We start from the raw sequence: 27,930 nt of genomic DNA on the forward strand, positions 1-27,930 counted from the left end.
ATACATAATTGGCTATATCACTTTATTCTTTTTGGGTAGTTTCAGTGTTTTATTATGTGGACCCACAATGCTCCTTTCATTTATCTCTAAATTCATATTTCTGCCAAGTTACCAAAGGTTGAGATTAACAAAGATACAAAGGATGATTCCTAGTCTGTCTTGAGTCCTTTTACCTTACAGCAGAAGTATCTAATAACCAAGGAATGGATCTGATGAAATAAGATAGGTACATTTGCACAATTTGGAACATCTGGGAAGCATTGCATTCCAATAAAGATACTTGTAAGGTAAGAGAAAAGATCACTGAGGCCAAAGTAGCCAAATACCTTAAGAAGTGATATTTAGTTCTTAACCATCTATTTAAAATATGGGGGAAATGTGTACCCTTATCTCAGTATACCTGCCATTCATTCATTGATTTATACATTCATGAATAATAGGTGCCCCAAACCTATTGGTAAATACCTGCATGCTCAGAACTTTCCATTGGTGTGGTCAATAAAATCCTGCTGCCACCTACCATTTATAGTGGTATAGTCTTCAGTATTTCTTCTACATATATTTAGAACCACATCAAATAGTGTTATACTTTTTGTTTCAACCAGCAAACAAAATTTGGAAATGTCAAGAGGAAAAGGAAAATATTTAACCATACTTTATGCTTTCTGTTGTTTTTTTGTCCTTCCATATTTTTCTAGATTTCTTCTTATATCGATGCCTTTCTGTTTCTTTTACCCATTCTTTAGGGTGTATCTGATGGTGACAAATTATTTTAGTTTTACTTCATTTAAGAATGTCTTTTTTACTGCTATTCCACCATGAGATACCACCTCACACCTGTCAGAATGGCTAACATTAACAAGTCAGGCAACAATAGATGTTGGCAAGGATGCGGAGAAAGAGGATCTCTTTTGCATTGCTGGTGGGACTGCAAGCTGGTGCAGCCACTCTGGAAAACAGTATGGAGGTTCCTCAAAAAACTAAAAATAGAACTACCCTATCACCCAGCAATTGCACTACTAGGAATTTATCCAAGGGATACAGATGTGCTGTTTCAAAGGGACACCTGCACCCCAATGTTTATAGCAGCATTATCAACAATAGCCAAAGTATGGAAAGAGCCCAAATGTCCATCGATGGATGTATGGATAAAGAAGATGTGGTATATACATACAATGGAGTATTACTTGGCAATCGAAAAGAATGAAATCTTGCCATTTGCAACAACGTGGATGGAACTGGAGGGTATTATGCTAAGTGAAACTAGAGAAAGACAAATATCGTATGACTTCACTCATATGAGGACTTTAAGAGACAAAAGAGATGAACATAATGGAAGGGAAACAAAAATAATATAAAAACAGGGAGGGGGGACAAAGCATAAGAGATTCATGAAGAACAAACAAAAGGTTACTGGAAGGGTTGTTTAGGAGGGGGGATGAGCTAAATGGGTAAAGGGCATTAAGGAATCTACTCCTGAAATCATTGTTGCACTATATGGTAACTAATTTGGATGTAAATTAAAAAATATATATATAAATAAAATAAAATAAAATAAAATAAAATAAAATAAAATTGTGAATTGCCAAAAAAAGAATGTCTTTTTTACTGCTATTAATTTTTCAAGGATAATTCAATTGGAGATAGAATTTGAGGTTGACAGTTCCTTTATTTCAGCACTTGAAAAATGTGCCATTTCCTTCTGGGCTTCACAATTTTTCAAAGAAATATGCTGTCCTTCATACCATATACATCCTGTAAGTAATGCATTCTTTCTTTGATTTCAAGATCATTATTATTATTTGTTTTTAGTTTCTTGGGCTTTAGTAGGAATGCCTTTAGTGTTTCTCCATTTAGTAGAATGCTAGTTTTTTGTCTGAGGCATGTACACATATTTTCACATTAAGTAATTACCTACCAAATCCAATTTTATTGAGTTTTTTAAAAACATGAGTGTTGATGCTATTAAATACCTTCCCGCATATGAATGTGTCATGTAATTGTTTCCTTGGCTCTGTGAATACACTAGGTTATATTCAATAAGTTTCTTGATATTGAAACACCTTTGCATTTTTAGAATAAACTATAAGTTCATGATCGATTTTTATGTGCTAATATGGGCCATCCTGGTGAAGATGACAGTGATTGCAGAGATTTTGTTGTCCTGTGTCCATACTAACATCCAAATCCCTAGGTTGGTTTAGGCATGCATTCCATTTTGAAGTTGAGCTGATTTTTTATACTTTTTTTCTTTTTAAATTTTTGTTCTAGTTTTATTGATATACAGTTGACATACAGTACTGTATAGGTTTAAGGGTAATACAGCATAATGATTGATTTATATATATTGTGAAAGTTACAATAATTTTAGTTAAGATCTATCATCTCAAAAAGACACACAAAAAAAGAAAAGTTTTTTCATTGTGATGAAAAGTTTTAGGATCTATTCTATTAACAACTTTCAAATATACCGTACAACGTTAACTATAGTCATCATTTTGTACATTACATCCCTACTACTTATCTATTTTTAGTTTTTTTAAGTTTATTTATTTTGACAGAGAAAAATAGAGTGAGAGAGAGAGAGAGAGAGAGCAAGAGAGTGAGAGCACACAAACAGGGGAGAGGCAGAGAGAAGGAGAGACAGAATCCCACACCATCAACACACAGCTCGTGTGGGGCTCAAACCCATGAACGGTGAGATCATGACCTGAGCCGAGGTCAAGAGTCTGATGCTTAACAGACTAAGCCACCCCAGATGCCCCACTTAATCTATTTTTTTTAATTTGTGTATAGTTGATATACAATGTAACATTAGTTTCAGGTATAGAACATAGTGATTCAAAATTGTATATATTATGCTGTACTGACCAGAAGTATAGCTACCATCTGTCACCACTACTTCCCTATCTTATAACTGGAAGTTTGTAATTTTATCCAGTTCCCCCTCCCCGTAGCCTCCATCCTTGGTAACCAAAAATCTGATCTCTTTTTCTGTAGGTTTTATTTTGTTTATTTGTTTAGATTCTGTATGTAAATGAAATCATACAGTATTTGTCTTTTTCTGTCTTATTTAATTTAGGATAATGCCTTCAAGGTCCATCCATGTTATTGTTAGCTGATTTGTATTATAAGTACTCTGCACATGTATATTTTCCTTTCCTTTTACTATTTTAGTTGTACAAGGAAAATACTTCAAAGCTGTTTTAATCCACGTGTGTTGATTACCCTGGGCCCTGGTCTGAAGGAGCCTGTGACTGAAGTTCTCCCTGAATCCAAGCGTTGAAGCATTTTCCCCTCTGGCTGCTGTGGGCTGAGTGCTGGGAAACCTCATGCAGCTTTTACCTTTCTCTCTCAGGTGGGTCTCTGCTTGGCTAACTGGGAGGTTAAACCCATAAGCCTGCTTTCAGTTAAAGGTCAAGGTACATTTATTTGGAGAGAACAAAAAAAAGCATATTGTGAAAATACTTTTGTCTCATAACCTTCACTAAATCCTAGGAAGTAGAGAAATCATAGCACTACAGAATATAAGGTTTGTTTGAGAGATATGCTTGTCCTTCCCCTAGGCATTTGTATGTCCCTGTAGCTGCTCAGTTAAGACTGTCATGTGGTAGATTCATAAATTAGTTCTGGAACCATCCTATTATCTAATTTCTTTGATTTAGGGATGTCCCCATTCTAACACTGAGCCCATTTCCTATAGGAAAGGCTGGGGATATTTAAGTTTTCTGATTACTTTTTTTAAGTTTCAAATCCAAGGCACTTTCATTGTAGATAAAAACAGAAAATACATGAAAACAAAATAAAACTCATTACAAATGTTTAAAAGTCTATTACTTATGGATAGGTACTAACAGTTGAATAAATTTGTAATTTTCATAAATTTACCATGAAAATATATCCATGTATATTTAATAGCAATGAAGTGATATCCTACTTACAACTTTGTAAACTTTTTTACAACAAACATACTATGAAGGTCAATCCATGCCATTTAATATAAGCCCGTATAATAAAAATGGTAGTAGAAACACTAATGGTCTGGTATGATAATAATGATAAGAAAAGTTAATATTATTGCTGATTTCCCCATGCCCCACACTGTTGTAAGTGCTAAATCCATACCTACTCATTTCAACCTATGATGAGGAGCTGTTGTTGCTCAAATTTACACAGCAGGGAACTGAGGCACAGTGAAGTCAGGGCTAGAAAGTCACAAAATTAAGATTTCAACAGATTTTTGGGGCTGCTAAGCATCTACATTTAGCCAGTGTCCACTGCTGCTTTTCATTTTATAAGACCCTCAAACTTACTGTTGACAGGGTACAACAAAAGAAAACTAATTAAGGTCCTATGGTTTTTTTTTTTTTCAGTTAACTAGGAAAACATTTAAAATATTGATCATTAGTGTGGCTTGGAATTTGGAAAATGGTATCGTCTTATACCGTGGAAAATCCTCCTCCAGTATCTTGTCTCCCTTCCTCGGACTGAGGAATATTCTGATTCTAAAGTGAATGGCTTACCTGTGGTTGGGGCAGAAAATACTTATGTTTTTCAGCCGTTTCAATATTTTGTGTAATTGCAAGAGCAATGGGTGTTTATTACAATTAAAAGTAGATGACATGGAAAGGGAAATCATAATACCTCAAAGTCCACTGCTTGAAGTAAAGCCCTTTTTTTTTTTTCAAATTTTTATCTAAATTCCAGTTAGTTAACATACAGCACAATACTGGTTTTAGGATTAGAATTCAGTAATTCATCACATACATATATCACCCATTGCTCATCATAACAAATGCCCTCCTAAGTGCCCATCACTCATCTAGCCCATACCCCACCTCACTCCCTCCATGAGCCCTCAGTTTGCTCTCTAACTTTAAGAATTTCTCATGGTTTGTTTCCCTTTCTCTTTTTTTCCCCTTCCCATGTTATCATCTGTTTCTTAAATTCCACATATGAGTGAATACAAAGTACACTCTAGCTCCATCCACATCATTGCAAATGGCAAGATTTCATGCTTTTTGATGGGTGAGTAATATTCCATTATATATATTTCTTTCATAAGTGTTTCTTTCATAACATTTCTTTCATAAGTGTTCTATAGTTTTCAGAGTACAGGTCTTTTACATCTTTGGTTAGGTTTATTCCTAGATATCTTATTGTTTTTGATGCAATTGCAAATGGGATTGATTACTTGATTTCTTTGCTGCTTGGTTATTTTGTAGTTGCAACAGATTTCTGCATATTGATTTTGAATTCTGTGACTTTGCTGAATTCATGTATTAGTGCTAGGAAATTTTTTGCTTGAGTCTTTTGGGTTTTCTATATAGAGTATTGTGTCATTTACAAATAGTGGAAGCTTAACTTCTTCCTTTCCAATTTGGACGCCTTTTATCTTTTTTTGTTGTCTGATTTTTGAGGCTAAGACTTCCAGTGCTATGTCAAATAGTAATGGTGAGAGTGGACATCTTTGTCTTGTTCCTGACCATCGGGGAAAGGCTTTCTTTCCCAAAATTTATTCCACAGACTAATCATAAAAATAACAGAGTATGCCTGCACTCTTCAACACCATCAGGTCATGAAAACAATCTGGTACTTCCTCAAAATGTTCACCATAGAGTTACCATGTGACCCAGATATTCCACTCCTAGGTACACAGCCAGGAGAAATACCAACATATGTCAACATAAAAAGTTGTACATGAATGTACATAGCATCATTCATAAAGTCAAAAGTGGTGGGGCGCCTGGGTGGCGCAGTCGGTTAAGCGTCCGACTTCAGCCAGGTCACGATCTCGCGGTCCGTGAGTTCGAGCCCCGCGTCAGGCTCTGGGCTGATGTCTCGGAGCCTGGAGCCTGTTTCCGATTCTGTGTCTCCCTCTCTCTCTGCCCCTCCCCCATTCATGCTCTGTCTCTCTCTGTCCCAAAAATAAATAAAAAACATTGAAAAAAAATTTTAAAAAAAGTGGAAACAACTCAAATGTCCATCAGTTAATACATGGATAAATTGTCATATAATATAAATTGTCATATAATATTTGGCAATTAAAAGGAATGATGTAGTAATGAATACATACCACAATATGGATGAACCTTGAAAATGTTAAGCCTAGTGAAAGAAGTCTAATATGTAAAAGACCACATGTTATATGGTTCCTTTTACATGAAGTGTCCAGAGAGAACCCATCAACATGCTGTACCCAAGCCATTCCATTCTTTACATTCTGACTTGCTGAAAGCTCTTTCTGGTGGATTTGGGTAACAGCCCCACCCACTTTCCTGACCCATAATGTTCAAGCTGCAGTTCAGGTTTTTGTCACTAGATGACACCAACTTACCAGCATCATCAAAGTTCTCTACTGAGAATGGTCTGCAAAGAGAAAAAAAAAAAAAAATCTCTGGAACACCCTGGCTTTGAACATATAAAGAACGATTCTAATCCTGTCTGATGAAATTGATAGGTATAAAATAAGATTGTGAAAATATGTAGTCTTGTGTCTGCAGACGATAAAACACCAGGTGACACTAGCACACATTGGCAGTCTGGCCTGTGTGCAAGCTCAGTACAAGTCAGAACAGAAGGGCTGTGACTGACAGAGAATGAGCATCAGAATGAGGAGTGGGCACCAGTGCCCTGTGTTATGGAAAAAGGATGACAAACCAGGTGGGAGAAGATCTGGGCAGCCTGCGCAACAATGGAGCAATGGAGGGTGAGCACCTTGTTCTCTAGTAGGGACCCTCTGTACAGTCCACACTGTACATCAGCAGATAGTGATGTGGAAGAGACAGATCAATGAACAAGTTGAAGTTTGGGGTCTGCAGTGAATGGATTTGCTTTAATATACATGTGAATTTTATAAGTAGAATTGAAATCATAGTAAACACAACCATTTCATATTTTTTACTATATGTAAAATGTATTCATTTTAATTAATAAAAATAAATGTGATGTCTTTGGAAGTCATATCCAGGATGACAGCTCTGAGAGTGAGACCAGGGGGCTCCACAAAGGGGAGGGAGGATGGAGGTTGGGAGCTTGACTTCATGGGATCAGCCATATTTCTGGATTTTCACCTACCTGGAACACTCTGTCTGTATCCATCGCTTTTCTAGGATATAAAAAAAATAGATTTTCTGGAATATCCGTACCTGAGATTGGAGATCCATCTCCAGTCTGAGTAGAAAGGAAAGCCACAACTGTGAGAGTATATGGAGGTGATAGAGCTAGAGGGGATATAGAAACATACACACACACAGAATAAATTCATTTTTTAAGTTTATTTATTTATTTTGAGAGATAAAGCATGTGAGTAGGGGAGAGGCAGAGAGAGAGGGAGGAAAAGAATCCCAAGCAGCCTCCATGCTCAGACCAACTCTGGACTCCACTTCACAACTGTGAGATCACGAACTGGGCCAATATCAAGAGTTGGATCCTTAATGAACTGAGCCACCCAGGCACCCTACAATTCATTTTTTAAGAGGAAATTGAATGGTTTAATTTGTGGAGTCAACAGTTGTTTGTTCTTGATTACAGCATTCAACAGGTAAATCACATTCACATCTTGGTACATAAGTGGTACCCTGCCACTTCCTTGAGACAGTTGATCCAGATAGAATTATTCCTGGCCAACACTTACCTATGTGTCTGCCAGAAATTTCCCTCTGTCCCTTGAATAGACATGTAAACTCTCTCTTATCAAGAATTCCTGGTAAATGTATTTTCTTCAATTCAATAGCCATATACAGTAGAGCACCATGGATTTGTCAATGGATTTGATATATTATGAACCCCAGATCAAGATCTCACATTATTTAACCTTGTCTTTTATGATCCAAAGGGAAGTTTAGAATCCAGCAGGGTCTCAGTGTCACCAATTTTCACTGAAGAGTTATTAAGCCATGGAAAGGGTTTGCTAATTTTATGCTGGCTCTGGGTATTTACTTTGAACAGTTTATTTGAATAAGGTTTTGAACATTTGCTCTGTATGTCATTTTGTAGGCTTAAAATTAAAAAAAACAGGAGTTTAAGTTTGCTCATCTAGGGTTTACATTTTTGGTAATGAAAATGCATTATTTGAGTAAAGAAAGCTATAAAACCCTAACCAAAAATTAAAAGTAAAATACAGGGTATTGGATCCCAAGAAAACAAGAGTTTCCTCTGGCAGAAGTCAGGCTGACTGCACATAATAATTAAGTATAATTGACAATGCCTTTTCCACAGATTTTTCTGCCAAGTTTGTATATTTTCAGTAGCTTAAGTTTTCCCCTTTTCTCTGATTTTCATTACTACCATCACTAGGAGGAAAATTTAAAACATCTCAAAAACAGCTATTTCCAAGTAACACTATTCCAAGTAACAGCTATTTCCCAGCACACACTCCTTATATTTCCTCTGGTTTCAAATATGAAAGAGATCTCAGCTCAGACAAGAAGGATCTTTGCCATACAGCCACCAGCTCATGCGTCCTCCTCTTTATTCTGAGAGGCTCCAGTTTACATGAAAATTACAAGGTAAAGTATTTCTCCAAGTTTCTAATATAACTAATCACTCCTTTTCTTCAAAAATAGAGGTCTATGATTCCTTTTTGAACATGCTTTCAAAGTGGAGGTCTTTGGTCATGAGCTCCTCTTCAACATTATCTAGTGCCTGCTGGTGATGTGCCAGTTCTATAGGTTCCTACTCTGTCTTGAAAGCTTTGTTATTGTCTGTGGGCATGTTCTTGGTGGCTCTAGTTTTCTGCTGCTGAGTCATATGTGATTGGCCAGCAGCAGCATCTTGGCCCAAAATCAGAGTAAATGCTCTGAAGCCCAAATACATTGGTGAAATACCAGGATGCAGAACTAATCCAGAATGCATCTAATGAAAATAGCTTGATTCATTGCTGTAGTCTAGATTTAAAATGATGGGTCAGTGAAAAAGAGATCTTGCCTTGTGATAGAGCCTGAAAATATAATGCTGATCCATTAACCAATAAGAATCATAGGGAGGGCATTTGGTTCATTGTGTCTATGAGGATACCGGGATGAGTCCTTCATTTTACTTTTTTTTAAAATAATCCATTCTCATGTTGTTGAAGTAATATTTTCTGTATTGTTAATTGTAAAAAATATTGTGCCTATTATTTGATTGTAATGTTCTCTGAAAGCATGTTGAGGTTCTAACTCCAGGTATCTATGAATGGGGCTTTATTCAGAAATAGGGTCTTTGCAAACACAATCAAATTAAGATTAGGTCGTTAGAGTGGCTCCTAATCTATATAATTTATGGCATTATAAGAAGGTGAAAATGCCACTGAAGGCAAGGACACTAAGGGAGAACATGTGATTGACAGAGGCAGAGACTAATGTTGCTGCAAGCAGTGAACACCAAGGACTGATGGTCACCACCAGAGGCCAGGAAGAACAAGGAGGATTCTTCCTAGTGTCTTAAGGTACAAGGCTCTACTGACACCTTGATTTCAGACTTTCAGAATCCAAAACTATGAGAAACTCAATTTCTGTTATGTAAAGCTACTAGTTTGTGTATTTTATTATAACAGTCCATGGAAACTAATATAGTACTTTAGTTTTGTTTCTTTCTCTTAGATTTGTTGCATTGGTGTGATTAACAATAAGGTGGTATCTTATGATGTGAGCAGCAGTAGCACATGCTGGTTAGATGATTTTACACAGGAGCCACACTTTGTGTTCAAATATAAGCCTTGAAATGTCCTAACCCTGTCCTTGCTGTGCCTCAGTTTCCTGATATTGAAACTGTTCCTTCTCATAAGTTGTGGTGAGGATTAATGAGTAAGGATAGATTTAGCCCTCACATCAGTATTGGGCAGGGTGCTTGGGTGGCTCAGTACATTAAGTGTCTGACTCTTGATTTTGGCTTGGGTCATGATCCTAGTTGCTCAGCATGGAGCCTCCTTGAGATTCTCTCTCTCTCTCTCTCTCTCTCTCTCTGCCTCCCTCTGCCCCTCTCCTCAGCTCTCTGTCTCGAAAAAAACAGTATTGGGCAACAATAAATATTAATCAGAGTAACATGATTAATATTTATTGTTGCCCAATACTGTTTTTTTCATGACAGAATGGACCATTAATTTTCAACTGCCATTTGTATTATGTGCATTTATATTATATGGTTTGCATCGACTTTCACAATATAATATTTATCATAAAAAGCAGCTTACAAAGCTGAAAGTAGATTTTATCATTTCTTTTCTTAAATATAGTTACATTTTCAAAGTAAAATTTCTGAAAAAAAATATGCAAATGGAAACAGTGCTTATCCCTGAGTAAAAGACTTTTAAGGGTTTCCAATGATTTTTTTCCTGCCCTGTATTTTCCATTTCTCTTTACAACAAAAGTACATGGGTTTAGAAGTGAAAAAAGAACAAGAAAAAATAAATATCCTCCACCATTCCTGTAGGATAGTAAGTCTGCATCAGATGCAGAATATCCCTAAAGAAAGGGTATAAGGTACTAAGGTGGTTACAATATTAATGTTAGAATCTACTCATGACAACCTTACTTGGGTGGCTCAGGGTCAATACAGATACTCAGGGAAAGTGAAAGCAAGTCCCACAAATAAATATTACATTAAGAAAACCTCTGGTATCTCTACTTCCCAGGAATTAGTGAAGGTCATGAGAGGAAAACACTTTTCTCTTCTTTCCAAATAAAGCCCTTTGAACCGAAAGCAGTCTCATGGGTTTAACCTTCCAGTTAGCCAAACAGGGAACCCGCAAGGGAGGCAAAGAGGGAGACTGCAGGACACTGCCCAGAGCTTAGCCCCAGAGCTTCCAGAGGGCAGATGCTTCAACAGTGGGATTCAAGGGGAACTTCAGTCACAGGCTCCCTCAGCCCAGGGCCCAGGGCAACCAACACATGGGAATTAAAACAGGTTTGAAGCACCTTCCTTGTGCAACTAAAATAGTAAAAGGAAAGGAAAAAAAATATGTATATATATATGCCCAGCACATACCATACAAAGAAGTTCAAGTTTAAAACCAGATGCATGCCTTACCCATCCTAGGGATTTGAGTGTTAGTCTGGACACTGGAAAATGAACTCCCTGTAATTACTGTTATCTTTCACCAGTTTGGCTCAGATTAGGTTCTGGAGGTATAGGTCCAGATGAATAACAGTGTGAATGAAAGCCAGAAAATTAGGCCTGGGGGAAAGGAAGATGTTTCATGTTCAGGATGTACCTGACAATAATTTATTATGACTGGAGCCTGGGAACTAACTGTAAGACATAACATAGCTGATTAATAACATGACTGAAAACAGTATCACATCTGCTGATTCTGTTAGTGCTCCTAAAGCATGTAAAGTGAGAAAATGGGCATGTCCATGTCAGAAGCTCTGAAAGAGAGTACACATGGCAAGGAGACATAAATGACAGATCATCTGTTGAGATGTGAATGTGGATATGTTTTCCTTATGTTTCTTCCTTCCTCCTTTCCAGTAGGTAGTCAGGTATCTCTGAAAAAAAAAAACCAAATACGTATAAAACATAGTTTATGTCTTACATATACCTACATCTTTATCTTATGTTTATTAAATGTGAATTAAATGTCTGCTGTAAGTCACTGTCAGTCCAATTCTATATCTATATCCATATCTTCCCTGTCTTGATAGTGAGACTGGATAACTGGAAATTTCCATAGGCAGCACGGTGGATGTTAGAGCCCATCCCATGGTGTGCTGAGGTTTGACCTCAAATGGACTCCATTCCAAGCAAGTTTTATCAAAGCTTGACACTGTGTCTTGGAAACCCAGTATCTCAACAGGAAATAATTTGGTTGAGGAGGGAGGTAGTACCTGGGAAACTGGCATTGAGAGGCTACAGTCTTCTCCTATGGAGACTCACACCCAGATGGAGAGTGAAGGATGAGGTAACACTTGTGTGGTTTCAGTCCTAGACCTCTCATGAGTGCAAACACTTGTGTGGTTTCAGTCCTAGATCTCTCATGGGTGCAAACTAGAGGTTTTACTTTCTCTTTAGTCCATGGCCAGGTTGTGTGGTAGATTTCAGAAATGAGTTTGTGTCTGCCTTATCCCTAGCATGGTGGCCCCTCCCATTCAGCCCTCTGGGGGGAGGGTCCATCTGAGGTGACATGGAGTTTCCACTTCATTTAAGACCTTGTCTCCTAGTTGTGGGACCAGATCCACAGGAGGAAGAGGAGAGATAGAGTTCTCAAAGACTGGAGCATAAGACTGGAGCCCTGATATCAACATCTAAATCTCCTGACTTGGTGACACAGTTTTCATATGTCTCTCACAATATAACAAAGAGAAACTTAACATGTCTGACTTCCTATTCCTTCTATTTCCCTTGCTGCTGTGACCTATAGGTTAGAAATTTCTGCTTAGCCCTGCATGTAGGCATGTTAGTAATTGAAGGAATTTTGCTTGCAGCTAAGATTCACAAAAACCACTCTTTATTCAAAACCTACCTCACCCAAGGAGATAAGTAAGTAGCAAGAGTAGTCATCATCTCAATTCCTCAAGATTGTGGAACTATCTTAACTCGGGGGGAGTTGAAACCATGTTTCATAGGGTTAATGAGGCTGAAACTCGCAGAAAATTTAAAGCTTGTGTATCAGGGAACCATTTCTCTATAATCAGCTATTGTGTCTTCTTAGACTCCACTAACAAACGCATTAGCTGTGTCTACAGAAGCCTGGACTCAATGTCAACTGATATGGCTCCAGCCTAGGAACAAGCAGGACTGAATTCTTTACCAGAGATAAAAAGGCCAAGACACTATCAAGTTTATACTGGCTCTCAAAGCATGTCCACAGCTCCTTCATCTTGTCCTAAGATAACCTTCTGATGCCAGGGTCTGAATTTTGCCTCATTTTGATGTTAAGTCTCCATTAAGAAGTGAAAATTGGATATATGTTACATATATGTTTGCTTAATGCACATGCTCCATCTTTCCTCATGAATAGTCATTTTTCCTCATCCTTCCCATCAAAATATATGTAATCTCAACTCCTGTGATTATAAAATACTGATTCTCATCCTTTTGGGGAGACTGACTTGAGGCTTGTCTTCCCATCTCCTCATTTGTCTGCCTCTCAAATAAACTCTTCCCTGCTGCATACCTGATGTCTCAGTGATTGGCTTTCCTGTGCTTTAGGTATACAGACATGGGTTTGGTTACAACATAGTCACCTCCACAACTGTTCCACTTATGCCTGACACACCAGTATAACTCACCTCTTTCTCCTGTCTACAGAAGTACACCGAGTGAAATTCCTCAATAAACCAGTGGTGAAGGAAATTTTTCCAGCTATAACTAACAACCCAGAAACAATCAGGGAGTGAAATAACAAAAACTCAATAAGCTGTGTAAACTGTAAAGATCTAGTTGGATTTTTAAAATGATTCATTATTATGGAAGCATCCCATCAAAGAAATAGAAAGGTGGTCTTAGGAGATACACAAACCCATCAAAGAAATGGGAAGGTGGTCTTAGGAGATACACAAAAGGAAAGTTTTTATAGAAGGAAATTTCAGCAGGAAAGAGTTACAGTTGGAATCTGAAAGGAGTCTACTAGAGAAACATGAGGTACTGATGTTTTAATGAAGTCAAGGGGAATTTTCTAGCAAAACTCCTTCTGGCTCAGGGAAGATCAGCCCTTTGTCCTATTCAGTCCTTCACCTGACTAGATTAGGCCCACTCACTTAATGGGAAGCTAACTGCCTTATTCAAATTCTACCCCTTAAATGTAAATATTATTCAAAACACTTTCACAGAAATATCCAGAATAATGTTTGATCAAATATCTGGGCACCGTAGCTCCACCAAATTGATACATACAATCTATCATCACAATTATTAATTTGCCTAGATTTCCATATTAGATTTGAGGTGTGATTAGCAATGTACTGAACCTAGGGAGTAAAATGTCCCCTAGGAAAAAACTACAGTTCATCAGAAAATCATTCACTAAAATAAAATAGTTTAGTGTTTTTCAACTTTATTTGTGTGGTTTAAATTGAATTATGGAGTTTCTTGGGGTTTCACCTTGATGAATTCCTGGTTTCTTGGGTGGTAAAAAACAGGGAGAGATCATGTATGAGTGTGTGTGTGTGTGTGTGTGTGTGTGTGTGTGTGTATTTTTGAAGCTGTGAGGAATATTTATTGTGAGGAATGTGTGAGACGAATTACTGTGGGTTATGTCAATCTTCCTCAGTTCCTAGCACATGTTAGGAGTCAAGTCAGGTTGGTTGCTGTTTGTTTTTTCCTAGTTCTTTTTGGCCAGCTTGGTTACCATGGTGATCCAGTAACTGCTGTTGGGTTTTGTACAGACTGAAATGCATTTATGATTTTTGCTTAAAGCACTCATCACTATGATATTTGTTAACTGTCACTTTTATAATGTTGTAATTCCTTGTAGATTTAGAAATTGACATTCAAAATTTAGATAGAGCTTTTCCCTTTTCCCCTATCATTGACCTATTTAGTCATGTATTTATTTTATTAGTATGAATCATATTTTTGTATTTTACTCATATAGTTACCCTTTGACATTATAATTATGTATTTTGAGTGTCACACTGTCACAGAATTGGGCAGTGTTAGCCCGTTCAAATTGGCTTCTGTGTCCACTTGCTGCCTCCTATGAATTCACTGAACATGAGCTTTGCTGTGTGAGTCTGATTATCTCCCAATCTGTAGAAAGAAAGTACACTAAAACCTTGGATTGCTAGTAACTTGTTCTGTGAGTGTTCCACAAGATGTGCAAACATTTCTAATAAATTTTAACTTGATAAATGAGTGATGTCTTGCAATATGAGTAGTATGTGAAGCCAAATGTCACATGATCACAACTGAGCCAATGGTCCTCTCTCTCTCTTTCTCTCTCTGTCTGCAGGATTGTGGGTGATGGTCTCCCATGCTCGGATGCTCAGGCTCAGGCCGCGGTGTTTGGCAGAAATCAGTGAGTTTTCAGAATGTTGGAAGGTGCCCACAACTGGTACTAGTGTATTTTTTGTCACTTCAAAGCACCCATGGACAGTCCTTTTCTTATCCACACAAGAGTAAGCTTAGGAATGCTTTGCTTCATTCTAGGTTAGGCTGCCTGTATGTATAGACCTTTACCTCTGCTGCCTTATTGCCAGTTACATTACATCCAGTATATGACAAGAGTTTATCAATACTGTACTGTAGTCAACATCTGTATGAGTGTATACAATGGCCCCCATGAATAAAAAGATTCTATTGAGCCAAGAGATAGCAGTGATTTCATTAGTGATAGTGAAAATTGTCCTACACAATGACCCTCCTCTCTTGTCTCCCTCACACCAGCCACGAAGGTTTTCAAAGGTAAGTGCAGGTTAATTTGTTTATTTTTCTTTATATTTTGTATTTTCTTTATTATTTTGTATTATGTTACAGTCTTGTAATAATTTTTATGTGAATATTTTTGGGTTTTGTAATGAATTATCAGAGTTTCCATTATTTCTTATGGGGGAATTCACTTTGATATACAAATGCTTTGGATTATAAACATGTTTCCAGAGCAAATTATGCTCACAAACCAAGGTTTTACTATAATGTTTTTAGGGGTGCCTGGGTGGCTCAGTTGGTTAAGTGTCCAACTCTTGATTATGGTTCAGGTCATGATCTCATGGTTTGTGGGTTTGAGCCCCGCATTGGGCTCTGTACTGACAGTGTAGAGCCTACTTGGGATTCTCTCTCTTTCTCCCTCTCACTGTCCCTCTCCCGCTTGTGCTCTCTCTCTCTCTCTCTCTCTCTCACTCAAAACAAATAAAAAATGTTAAAAAAACAAATAAACTTTATTTTTAAATTAATTTTTATTGTTTATTTTTTAAATTTTTGAAGTTTTATTTATTTTTGAGAGAGAGAGAAAGAGCGAGCAAGCAAGCAGGTGAGGGGCAGAAAGGAGGGAGACACAGATCCCCAAGCAGGCTCCAGGCTCTTAGCTGTCAGCATAGAACCTGACTCCGGGCTTGAACTCACAAACTGCGATATCATGACCTGAACTGAAGTCAAACACTCAACTGACTGAGCCACCAGACGCCCCTAAAATAAGAAAGTAATATTTCACCTCAGAGCAATCCTCTGAGGATTTAAAGACAAAAAGTTTAGCAATGCTTATTTCATTCTGTTGAAGTGATGCTTTGGATATGAACATCATAATATGACTACTAGAAAGGATACTTGGACAGAGAGCAGCAAGCAGGAATGGGCCAACATTTCCATGATGTGAGAGCTTCAGGGTCACTGCTATGTGAGGGAGGGGTCTAGGGGATGGAGCTGGGGAAGAAGCACAGCATCATTTCAAAGCTTCCAGTGACCTGAGTAGGGACTGGCAACCACATCCTGTCCCATTTCCCTTGCCTTTCATGTGCTGTCTCTTCCTCTCCCTTTCCTCTCTATTCCATGTGCTATCTGATCCCCTGACTGTCCCTTCTAGTTGAACATCAAATCAGTGTGTGGACTCTGACCCCAGAAAGAAGAGTTGAAAGAGAAAAACCAAATAGGATGTTCAGTGTGCTTGACAATTTCCTGGAGCAAGAGTGAAGAGAACAGGATCCCATCACTGAGACATTTTAGGTAAGTCACTGCCCTTCCTGCAGTGTCTTCTGTACAAAGGTAACAATATTCAATGTTCCCAGCCATCCAGGAGTATTATTAAGTGTGAACCCACGTAGGAAAGGAATATGTGGTCATAGTTGTAAGGGAAAAACTGGTGCCCTTTTGAGTAATTCTATTAACAGAGACATCCCACATATCACAGAACTCAGCATTAAAATAATGATACACAAACGTCAGATGTTTATGTCAGGAGTTTTCCAAGTATTGTCCATCAAAATTGGAACAGGTGATTGTTAAAAGAGCAGGTAAATAGGTCCACCCTAGGTCTGTTGTACCCAAACGAGTAAGGTGGGTTGGGAGGTGTCTAAATTTTAAATAGCTTCTTTTGTATATTGTGGTATTTATCCAAGTTAGAAAGTCACTACTGTGAATTGCAACAAGGTGTTCTTAAAATTTTGAATCCTTTCATGTCTTATTTTAGTATAGATTTGTCCTGCAACAGAGCTTTTTGTATCTGTGTCTGCTCCCAGTGTATTAAAAGGGAACAGTTTTTTTATCTTCAGTCATTCTTATTCAATGTTTCATGTGAGGGAGGCTACAGTAGTTTCCTAAGGGTACCATAACAAAGTACCACAAACTGGATGGCTTAAATTATAGAAATTTATAGTTTCATACTTCTGGGGGCTAAAGTCTTTAATGAAGGTGTTCCCAGAGCCAGGTTCCCTCAACGTCCTTTTGGGGACTCTACCCATGCCTCTTTATATCTTTTCATGGTTTGTTGGCAAACTGCATACTTTGGCTTGCAGTTGTGTGACTCCAAACTCTGCTTTCATGGTATTATCCCTGTTCTGTCTTCATATGGCTGTCTTCTTATAAAGATTCTGATCACATTGATTGATTTGGGGACAGACTATATTCTAGTATGATCTCATCTCAACTAATTATATCTACAACAACCATACTTCAAATATGGTTACATTGAGGTACTGAGTGTTAAGATTTCAACATATCTTTTTTTGTGGTGACACACCTCAACCCCATATCAGGCACTGCTGTGAATGCAACACACCAAACAAGATGAATGAGTGTCCCTAGTGCTTTGTATGTAGCTTGAAAAAACTGGTAATAAGCAGGAAAGGAAATGAATAAGCACGACAATTTCATATTGGAATTAACAGTTTCAAAAAGAGAATGTTTCAAAAACATTTTTTTGAATAGAAAATGAAAAAAAAGTTAGAGAGGGAGGGAGGCAAACCATAAGAGACTCTTAAAAACTGAGAATAAACTGAGGGCTGATGGGGGGTGGGAGGGAGGGGAGGATGGGTGATGGGTATTGAGGAGGACACCTGTTGGGATGAGCACTGGGTGTTGCATGGAAGCCAATTTGGCAATAAATTTCATATAAAGAAAGAAAGAAAGAAAGAAAGAAAGAAAGAAAGAAAGAAAGAGAAATCTATGGAAGAGTTTAGAGGAAGTAGCGTTTTTGACATTAGAAGCTGTAGTGAGGGATTACGTGATGGATGGGGTGGAATAGTATTATCTCTTGTAAATTCCGGATGCTTCTTCATGAGGCAAAATTGTTCTAAATTTAAAAATTAAAGAGTCTTTTTATGACTGTTGAATATGATAAGCCAAAGTGGATAATGTTTTAAAACTTATAATGGATTACATGTCTGGAACTGAACTCTAAAATAAAATAGACATTTTACGTTCTAAAAAGAAAAGAAAAGAAAAGAAAAGAAAAGAAAAGAATATAAAATAAAGTGAAGTAAAATAAGATAAGATAAAATTAATAAAATAAAATAAAATAAAATAAAATAAAATATTTTCCTCAAAAAAATGATGGGACAGGGATTATTATAGATGGGGTGATTCATGAAACTATCTCAGAAAGTGATATTTGAGCTGAGTCCTGAAAAACAAGAGGAAACCAGGCTGGGGCTGGCCTTTTGGTTTGTGATATGTGTGGCACCAGCTGTTTCAGGAGCGAACAACGAGCTCAAGTGCATGGAGCCTGGCAGACAAAGTGTGGGTGGTAGGACATAAGGTAAAAGGGCAGAAAAGAGCTACATCATTTGGGCCATGTAAGGAGTTTGGAGTCATTCTGAGAGTGGTTGGGTCATGTAAGGAATTTGGAGTCATTCTGAGAATGGAGAGTTACAGTATTAGAATGACATAATCTGATTCATGTGCTCAACAACATATGAGTCACAAGGTGGCTCTCCTATTGTGATGAGAATGTTCTTGACAGGGACAAGATGTCTGTGGGGATTATCATTAAGAGAATCTTGCAGCTATCCAGCAGAGGGATGAGGGTAGCTTGGTCCAATGGTGCTGCAGTGTGCAGGGGGCAAGGGTAGCTGTGGGCAGGGCATGTTGGGGGTAGGACACTTGGGACCTGTAGTGGCTGTGGGTGAGTGTATACAAGGATAATCCAGGATCCTTGATGAGCCTGTGACTATTTGTTCAGATTTGTGCAGAAATGGTGGTACTGTTTCCTGAGATCAGTTACTACAAGCCCTTTTTATTTATTTATTTTTATTTTTTTTAAATTTTTTTTCAACGTTTATTTATTTTTGGGACAGAGAGAGACAGAGCATGAACGGGGGAGGGGCAGAGAGAGAGGGAGACACAGAATCGGAAACAGGCTCCAGGCTCTGAGCCATCAGCCCAGAGCCTGACGCGGGGCTCGAACTCACGGACCGCGAGATCGTGACCTGGCTGAAGTCGGACGCTTAACCGACTGCGCCACCCAGGCGCCCCTACAAGCCCTTTTTAGATGTTATCATGATAATTATTTAGGCACCCAATAGTGGTTATAGTGAAATTTAGTGATTTAAAACACATATACCAGTTGATAGGATTCAGTTTTAAGTTTATTGACCTTCATTAAAAACACATGAAAAGTTTTTATAAAGCTACCAAAACTGTTAGAATCTGTACTTGCATATATTTATAAAAATTATAACATTTACTGGACTGTTACTGTGTGTCTCACTCTAATTGTGTTCGCGTATTAAGTCATTACAATGACAATTCTTGAGGAAGGGCAGATTGTTTCCTCATTTACAGAAGAGGAAACTGAGGCACAGAGAGTTTCTTTCACTCTCCCAGGGTTCAGAGAAAGTTAGATTTCCCAATGTCTCTGCATTAGAAGTTCTTAAATGATATGATTTATGATTATTTATTCTTGTAAAAAGCAAAACATGAGGATATATTTTTGTTTTAATCTTTTTTATTCTTCGGTAAGTATTGTAAAATTGCAATTTTGCAAGTCAGGCAATTGAGTGACTCTAACGTGAAGTAAAAGTAATCAAACTCACATCATCTGTAAGCAGAGGACTATGGTTTATAACCAGTCTGTCTCCAGAGTCCATACTTCTGACCAGTTCAGTTACAAAGAAGAGACATTTGTTGAACTGTGGCAGCCCATGGTGGGTGATGTTAGACCAGACCCATATCTCTTTCGGTAGTGTCAAAAAGAAAACTACAGGTCAAAATGGAGTCACTTATGCTAGGCCAAGTCACCAAACTTGGGCTTAATACCTAACCTAATTACATTTTTAACCTCCCCCAAAATTTCATCTTGACTCGCCAGTCAGGACGATTCTGGTCTAAACCAATAAAATAATCCATCACATGGGCCTCTGGATCCCCCAAAGGAAGAAGAGGTAATCCACCTATTAAACCTGTTTGTACCAAAATGAAGGTGACCTCTCCTGAAATAATCCTATTTTCTGTTAAAGACTTCCTTGTCCTCCTTTAAAATCTTTTTCCTTCCTCTAGCCCTGTCTGGAGCCTCTCTCTACTTGTTAGATGGGATGCTATCAGATTCATAAATTACTTTAAAAATCCAATTACATATATGGATTCACTCAGTCAAATTTTTGATATTTACAGTGGAAACTATGCTTTAGTACACATTTATCCATATAAATAGGGTATTGTTTAATAAAAATGAGAAGATAATAATTATAACAACCAAAATGCAATAATCCTCACAGTTACTACATACTAGACAACTTACTATTTTTTATCTTTGTTCACTTTGTTCTTCTAGGCTTGTGGTGGTATCTCATTATGGTTTTAAGTTACTTTCTGTGAACTCAAGTTTTTTTTTTTTTTTTATTCAAATGTCCTATTGCTTTCATGTTCCATTGACTAGATTCACAAACTGGATCTTTGTCCCATGGTTTTCCATTCTGAATGATGTGATTGTATCTCTAGTGTGTTGTTTATTCTGGTCCTTTGGCCCCTCTTAGGTCTTTTAAATTGGTAGTAAGATATAGAGTCTTGTTCAGATTTTGTTTTTTAGGAAAGAGTACCTCAGATATGGTGTTGTACTTCCTGTAGTGTTAAATCAGGAGCTTTGTCATGTCTGGTTATCTCTCCTCCTGTGCTGTTGAGATTTATCATTGGGTTCAGATTTTGTCAGCCTGATTCATCCATTATGAAATTTCCCACTTTTTAACTCAGGTTTTTTGTAGCTTCTTAAAGATTGTTGCCTAGATCTACATTTCATTAACGTATACAAAGAGTAATGTTTTAATTTTTTAATTTCATCTGCACTTATATTAGGTAGAATTCTTCTGTGAAACAAAGTACCCCTCAGCGACTACATGGTTATACTGAAGAATAGTCCATATAGAAGGGAAGGATGAATGCTTACTTCTTTTGCAGTATTTCCACTTTTCAAAACAATGTGTTGTTTTTCCAGAATACTTCAAAGGTAAACAGTGAGTTTGTTTTATGCTTTTTGTTGTTCTTTTATAGTGTCATAATGAGCTTTAAATGCTTATATATTTGAGATTGTAATTAACTTATTGCAGACATTAAAAGTTTTGATATTTAAACTTTCCTGTCTTTGGCCTGTGGGAGTTCCTTTGGGTTGGCTTTTATGTCTTTCACATGCTTTCTGGTATGAGAGTTTGGTCCAGATTCACTTGGTACAATCCCTATCCAGCTCTGCAATCAGGCATTTCTCCAAGAAATCCTGGTTCCATCTAGAGGGAAATGTTTTTAGAGGATTCAATCTGGAAACTAAAAATGCTCATTGCTATTTGTTTGGTCACTGTTTCTTGCGTTGGAGCCTGTAGATATGAATTATAATTTTTATGAAAATACATCTCATCCTTGTCAACCCTGATCTGCTCCTCTGTGATGTTATAGGTAATCATTTTTCTCAGTTTTTGTTTTAACCCTCCAGTTAAGAAAATATAATAAAATACAATATGTATTTTAGTTTTATCCCCTGTTCATAGGTAAAAGGTGGCATATTCTACACCAGTGTTGTAAAATAGACATTTCTGCAGAAATGAAAATATTCTGTGTCCATGCTGCTGAATATGGTAGCCACTAGCTACCATGGGTGTTAAGGTTCTAAAATATGGCTACTACCACTGAGAAACTAATGTTTAATTTCACTGAAATTTAAATAGCCCTGTATGACTAGAGGGTACGCTATTGGATGACAGCAGCTCCACACATTTTTCTGCACTTCGCTTTTTTCCCAAACAACTATCCTGGATATCATTCCATAGCAGTCCAGAGGTGAAGTCTTCATTGGTTTTCTAGCTGAATGGTACACCAGGACATAGATGTGTCATAGCTTCTTAATTTAGGCCCTTATTATTAGACAGCTGTCTTTTTTCTAGTCTTCTGCTGTTATGAATTTTTCTATAAATGAATATCTTTACACTTTGGCTATTTTATTTTTTGCATTGCTTCTTTGGAATAGATTCTTAAAAGAGAGGTTACTGGTTCCAAGAGGAAACAGATATGTGATTTTACTAGACAGCCATCAAATACCATCCACTGGGTTTCTACCAATTTACATTTCCTCCAGTGATGCATGGAAATTCCCATTTCTTCACAGAATACCTGATTAAGAAGTACTTTTTTTTTTCTTGGCATGTCTTATCATGAGTTAAGTTGAGCAATTTTTACATGTTTTAGGGTCTTTTTTTTCTGATAAAATACCTGTTTGTATTCATCACCCCTTTTTCTTCCCTGGTGTTGTTCCCTTTACTTTTTCATGATTCTTGATATATCAGGAATACAACCTTTGTGATGTAAGTTGTAAATATTTTCCCCAATTTGTAACTTTTCATTTTACTGTGCTTATGTTTTTTTTTTTGCTTTTGCCATGCAATTTTTAAATAAAATTAAATGCATCACTGTTTTCTCTAAATGCTTCTGGAATTTTAGTCATAGTTGGAAAAGTTTCCTATACCACCAAGTTATAGAGGAATTTTACTATATGTACTTCTGTGGACAGGAGAGAGATGAGAAAGAGATGGATCATTTTGGGGTGTTAGGAATAAGAAGAACAGTGGAGATGTGACCATGTTGTGAGCAATCTGTGAAAACCATGTCACCAAGTCAGAAGGATTTGATGTTGAGATTAGGGTCTTGATCTTCTGCTTATCTTTGAAAATTCAGTCTCTCCTCTTTCCCCTGTGGATGTGGATTCAGGTTTCCACAAGTGGGACATGAGCTCTTCAATGAAATAGAAACTCCATGCCATGCCATAGGTCCCCTCACATAACTGAAGAGGAGGGGATAAGATAGGGACAAAATCATTTCCAAAATCTACCACACCATCAGTCCCTGCACTAATGTGAAAGTAAAACCTCTAGTTTGTACCCATGAAAGAACAAAGACTGAAACCATACAAGTGTTACCTTGTCCTTCACTCTCTATCTGGCAGTAAGTTCTCCTCAGGAGATGGTTGTAGCCTCTTAGTGCTATTGAAGAGGATGGAGGTATGGGTTCCAAGTTGGCTCAGTTTCCCAAGTACAACCTCTCCCCTTACAATCACAGTTTCCTGTTTAGATGCCATGTTTCCAGGACTCAGGGTCAAGCTTGGATGAATGTTGCTTGGAATGGAGTCTTTTTGAGGTTAAACCTCACCACCACCCCACGGGGTGGGCACTAACAACCATCTTGCTGCTTGTAGACGTTTCTAGTTATCCAGTCTAGATGCTAAGAGAAGGAAGACGTGGATGCAGATGTGGAATTGGAATGACTTTGCCTGGCACATAGTAAACATTTAATTCACATTTAATAAGCATGATATGAAGATATAGATAAGTAGGATCTGAAAGTGTGTATATGTTCTTTCATTATTTTAATACACATATGAATTTTTCTAGGAACATTGGGATCACATAGCAGTTATTGTTTAATAATCTGGTTTGAAGAAAACTTTTTGTTTCCATTTCTAAAAATTATGTCTTTTCATTAGAATAGATAACCTATAGAAATTGAAAATGATGTGTCTATGTAGATTTGTGGACCCTGTGGTAGGTCATCTGTAAAATGGGTAGGTTGATACTTACCTCACAGAGTTGTGAGAAGAAATGAATAACTAATAGGACATATCTGAAACATAATACTGTAAAACTTCCACACACATATGTATGGTGTCTCCTGTGTTCTCCCCTCAACAAAAGAGATGACTTAACCATAAGCAACTCATAGATTTCATTGGGCTTTGACACAGCAGAAAAGGAAATGTACACATATTTATACATTGGATTAGCTTTAGTGCCATTTCTTTGCAGATGAGTTACCTGATTAGGGTAATGAGGAAGCAAATCACCCCCTCATTACTGGTGTGTGTGTGTGTGTGTGTGTGTGTGTACACAACATAATAATTTATTTGTATCTCTATCATGGAATGATCATCACAGTAAGTGTTGTTAACATTTATCACCTTACATAGTTACAGATTTTTGTGTGTGTGATGAGGACTTTTTAGATCTAGTATTTTGACAACTTTCAAATATGCAATACAAATATTATTAATTATATCAACATGCTGTACATGACGTCCTCATGGGTTGTTTCTTGTATGAATAGAAGTTTGTACCCTTTGACCCACCTCACCCATTTTGCCCACCCCTCAGCCATGGCTTCAGGAAACCAGCAATGTCTCTTCTATATCTATATGCTCAAGTTTTTAGTTTGTTTGTTTAGATTCTGTACCTGAGGTCATATGGTATTTGTGGTTGCCTGACTTACCTCATTTAATACACTAGGCTGGAAGTCCATCCATGTTGCCACAAATGGCAAGATTTTATTCTTTTTTTATGGCTGAATAATACTCTTTTGTGTATATATAAAGCACATTTTTTTAATCCATTCTCGTCTATTGACACTTAGGTTGTTTCTATATCATGGCTATTGTTAATAATGCTGCAATTAACGTGGAGGGTGCATATATCTTTTCAAGTTAGTGTTTTTGTTTTCATCAGATAAGTACCCAGAAGTAGAATTGCTGGATCATATGGTAGTTCTATTTTTGTTTTTGTTTTTGTTTTGTTTTTTGATGAACTTCTATAATGGTATTTTATAGTGGCTACACCAGTTTCCATTTCTAGTAACAGGACACAAGGGTGCCATTTTCCTCATTCTTCAACACTTGTTATCTGTTTTTGTTTTCATGATAGCCATTCTAAACATGGGAGAGATAAATCTCATTGTGGTTTTGTTTTGCATTTCTCTGATGATTAGTGATGTGAGATATTTTTATGTATTGTTTACCATCTCTATGTCTCCTTGGAATACTGCCTATTCAGACCTAATGTCCATTTGTAGATTGCATTGTTTGTTTGTTTTTTTCCTTTTTGCTATTGAGTTGCATGCATTTGTATATATATTTTGGGTATAAACCTCTTATCAGATATTATAGCTATTTGATTTTATTTCTGGTCTTCTTTTTTAATTTCCATTTTGAAATTGCAATAGCAGTCTCCCACTGACTGCCGGAAAGGAGACCATACAGAATAACAGAGTGTGAAGATGGGTCTGCTGTACAACAGACTGAAAAATGGAGACATGAGTCTCAAATACTGGATTGGTCCTTACCTACAGGTCTGTGGGTAGTGACTTCCGCTGTGCTGGCCTCAGGCCTTACAGAGAAAGACTGCATATCCCAATGGTTAGAGTGGGAGAAAATTGGGCACATTTAATTACTGGTTTCATAATCTTTAGCAAATTTTGAGTCTTCAGATATATGAGACATACATGTAATGTATATGCATTACATTTGCATACATGGAAAATATTATGGGTATGTAATGGACTGAATTGTGTCCACACAAAATTCATGCATTGAAATCCTAACACCCAGTACCGTAAAATGTGATAGTTTTTGGAGACAAGACATTCAAAGGGAAATTAAGATAAAATGAAATTGTATGGGTGGGCCCTATACCAATATAAATGGTGCCTTTATAAAAAGGATAATAGGTCACAGAAAGACAGATTTAGTGGTATCTATGTGAGGATACAGTGAATAGGCAACCATCTACAAGCCAAGAAGAAAAGCCTCAGAAGAAATCAAATTTGCTGACACTTTGACGTTGGACTTTTAGCTTTCACAATTTTGAGAACATTTATTTCTATGGTTTAAGTTAGCCAGTAATCTGTGTAATTTTGTTATGAAAGCCCTAGCAAACTAATAAAGGAAAGAAATGCACAAATATGATACTTAAAAAAAATTAATGAGTGGTGGGGTTGCAGTTTATTTATTTTTACCTGGAATTAGCTATAGTTTTCACTTTCTCTAAATTACTATAGATGATTTTTCAAAATCAGAATTGAAACCATGGTTGTTTTGAAATATTACAGATTTAAGATAGTTATAGAAAAAAAGTATATCAGACTTCTCTGCCCTAATATTCATAAGTAAACACTACATACAGAAGTGACACTCACTTTGCCTTCTTCTATGATGTCCCAAATATGACCAGTTCCAATAATTGGGGATTTTGCTCTTGAAATCTTTATCATTTCTCCTTCAGTGAATGAAATATTACATTGTTTTATTACAAGTGTTATTTATAGATGCCTGGCTATTTAATCGAAAAGGAGGAAGGAAGAAATATAAAAAGAACAAATTCACATCTCAAAAAAGTGATCTCCATTTCTGCCTCCTTGACACATGTGTTCTCTTTCAGAGCTTCTAACATGGACACACCCATTTTCTCACTTTACATGCTGTAGGGAACACTTACAGAATGAGCAGATACTATGTTCACTCACTTAAATCAGCTGTGTTCACACTTAGAGTTCCCAAGCTCCAGCTAGCCCCAAATTGTGTCTCAACGTTTCCTGAACCTGAAACATCTTCATATGTTCAGGCCGAATTTTCTGGCTTTCATTCACACTGTTACTTACCTAGGCCTGTACATGTGGAGCTACTCTGGAATATCCTGGTGAGGTTGGACAGTGATTGTAGGGAGTTAATTTTCCTGTGTCCAGACTAACGCCCAAATCCTTAGTTTGGTTTAGGGATGCATACCATTTTGGTTTTGAGCTGATTTGTATTACAACTGCTGGGCACATTAATATTTTAATTTATGTTTACTATTTTAGTTACACAATGAGGGTACTTCAGAGGTGTTTCAATCTATGTGTGTTTGCTTACTTGCACCCTGGGCTAAAGGAGCTTTTGTTCAGACTTCTCCCTGAATCTCTATGTTGAAGCATCTCCCCTCTGGAAGCTGGGCCATCATGCACCCTCCCCCTTTCCCTCCCCTGTGGGTTCCCTGATTGGCTAACTGGAAGTTTAAACCTATGAGCCTGCTTTTAGTTCAAGGGACTTTTATTTGTAGAGAACAGAAAGAAGCATTTTGATAGTAATTTTCTCTCATAACCTTCACTAAATCCTGGGAAGTGGAAACATCATAGGACTGTGAAATGTAAGGGTTTATTTGAAAGACATGCTTGCCTTTCCCTTAGGCATCTGTTGTGTCCCTAAAGCCACCTAATTAAGACTGTCATGTGGTAGATTCAAAAATTAATTTTATGACACCTTATTACACTATACCCTTGCTTTAGAGATTTTCTACATCTGATGCAGACTCACTCTCCAGTGGGAATGGCTGAGGATATTTATTTTTCTCTTATTTTTTCGCTTCTAAACCCAAGTGCTTTTGTTGTAAATAAAAATGTAAAATACAGGACATGAGGAAAAATAAATCATTGGAAACCCTTAAAAGTCTATTACTCAGGGATAAGCACTGTTTCCATTTGCATATATATATTTTTCAGAGATTTTACTATGCAAATATAACTATACTTAAGAAAAGAAATGAGATAATATTTTACCTACAGTTTTGTAAACTGATTTTTATGATAAATATTATATTATGAAAGTCAATGAATGCCATACAATGTGAATGAACATAATAAAAATGGCAGTTGAAACTTTAATGGTCCATTCTGAAATGATATTAGTAATATGATTAATATTCATTGTTGCTGTCCCCTGTCCAATACTGCTGTAAATGCTAAACCTATACTTACTCATTAATTCTTACTACAACCTATCAGGAGGAGCTATTGTTGCCTGACTTT

At 37.1% G+C, this 27,930-nt stretch overlaps 1 long non-coding RNA gene across 2 annotated transcripts in view; it reads left to right on the forward strand.

Annotated features, from left to right (window-relative positions):
- LOC109496561 overlaps nt 1-27,930 on the forward strand; it is a 74,414-nt gene that overhangs the window by 35,341 nt on the left and 11,143 nt on the right. The window contains exons 4-6 of one of the 2 annotated variants that reach the window (XR_002152682.3): nt 3,178-3,358; nt 16,442-16,581; nt 21,142-21,292. This is a non-coding gene — a long non-coding RNA (uncharacterized LOC109496561). Of the gene's footprint in view, nt 1-3,177; nt 3,359-16,441; nt 16,582-21,141; nt 22,693-27,930 lie in introns of those variants that run through there. The other variant, XR_002739815.2, reaches the window with a different exon arrangement.

This window comes from Felis catus, chromosome X (assembly GCF_018350175.1).
Source record: "Felis catus isolate Fca126 chromosome X, F.catus_Fca126_mat1.0, whole genome shotgun sequence".
In the NCBI taxonomy this organism is placed as follows: Eukaryota; Metazoa; Chordata; class Mammalia; order Carnivora; family Felidae; genus Felis; species Felis catus.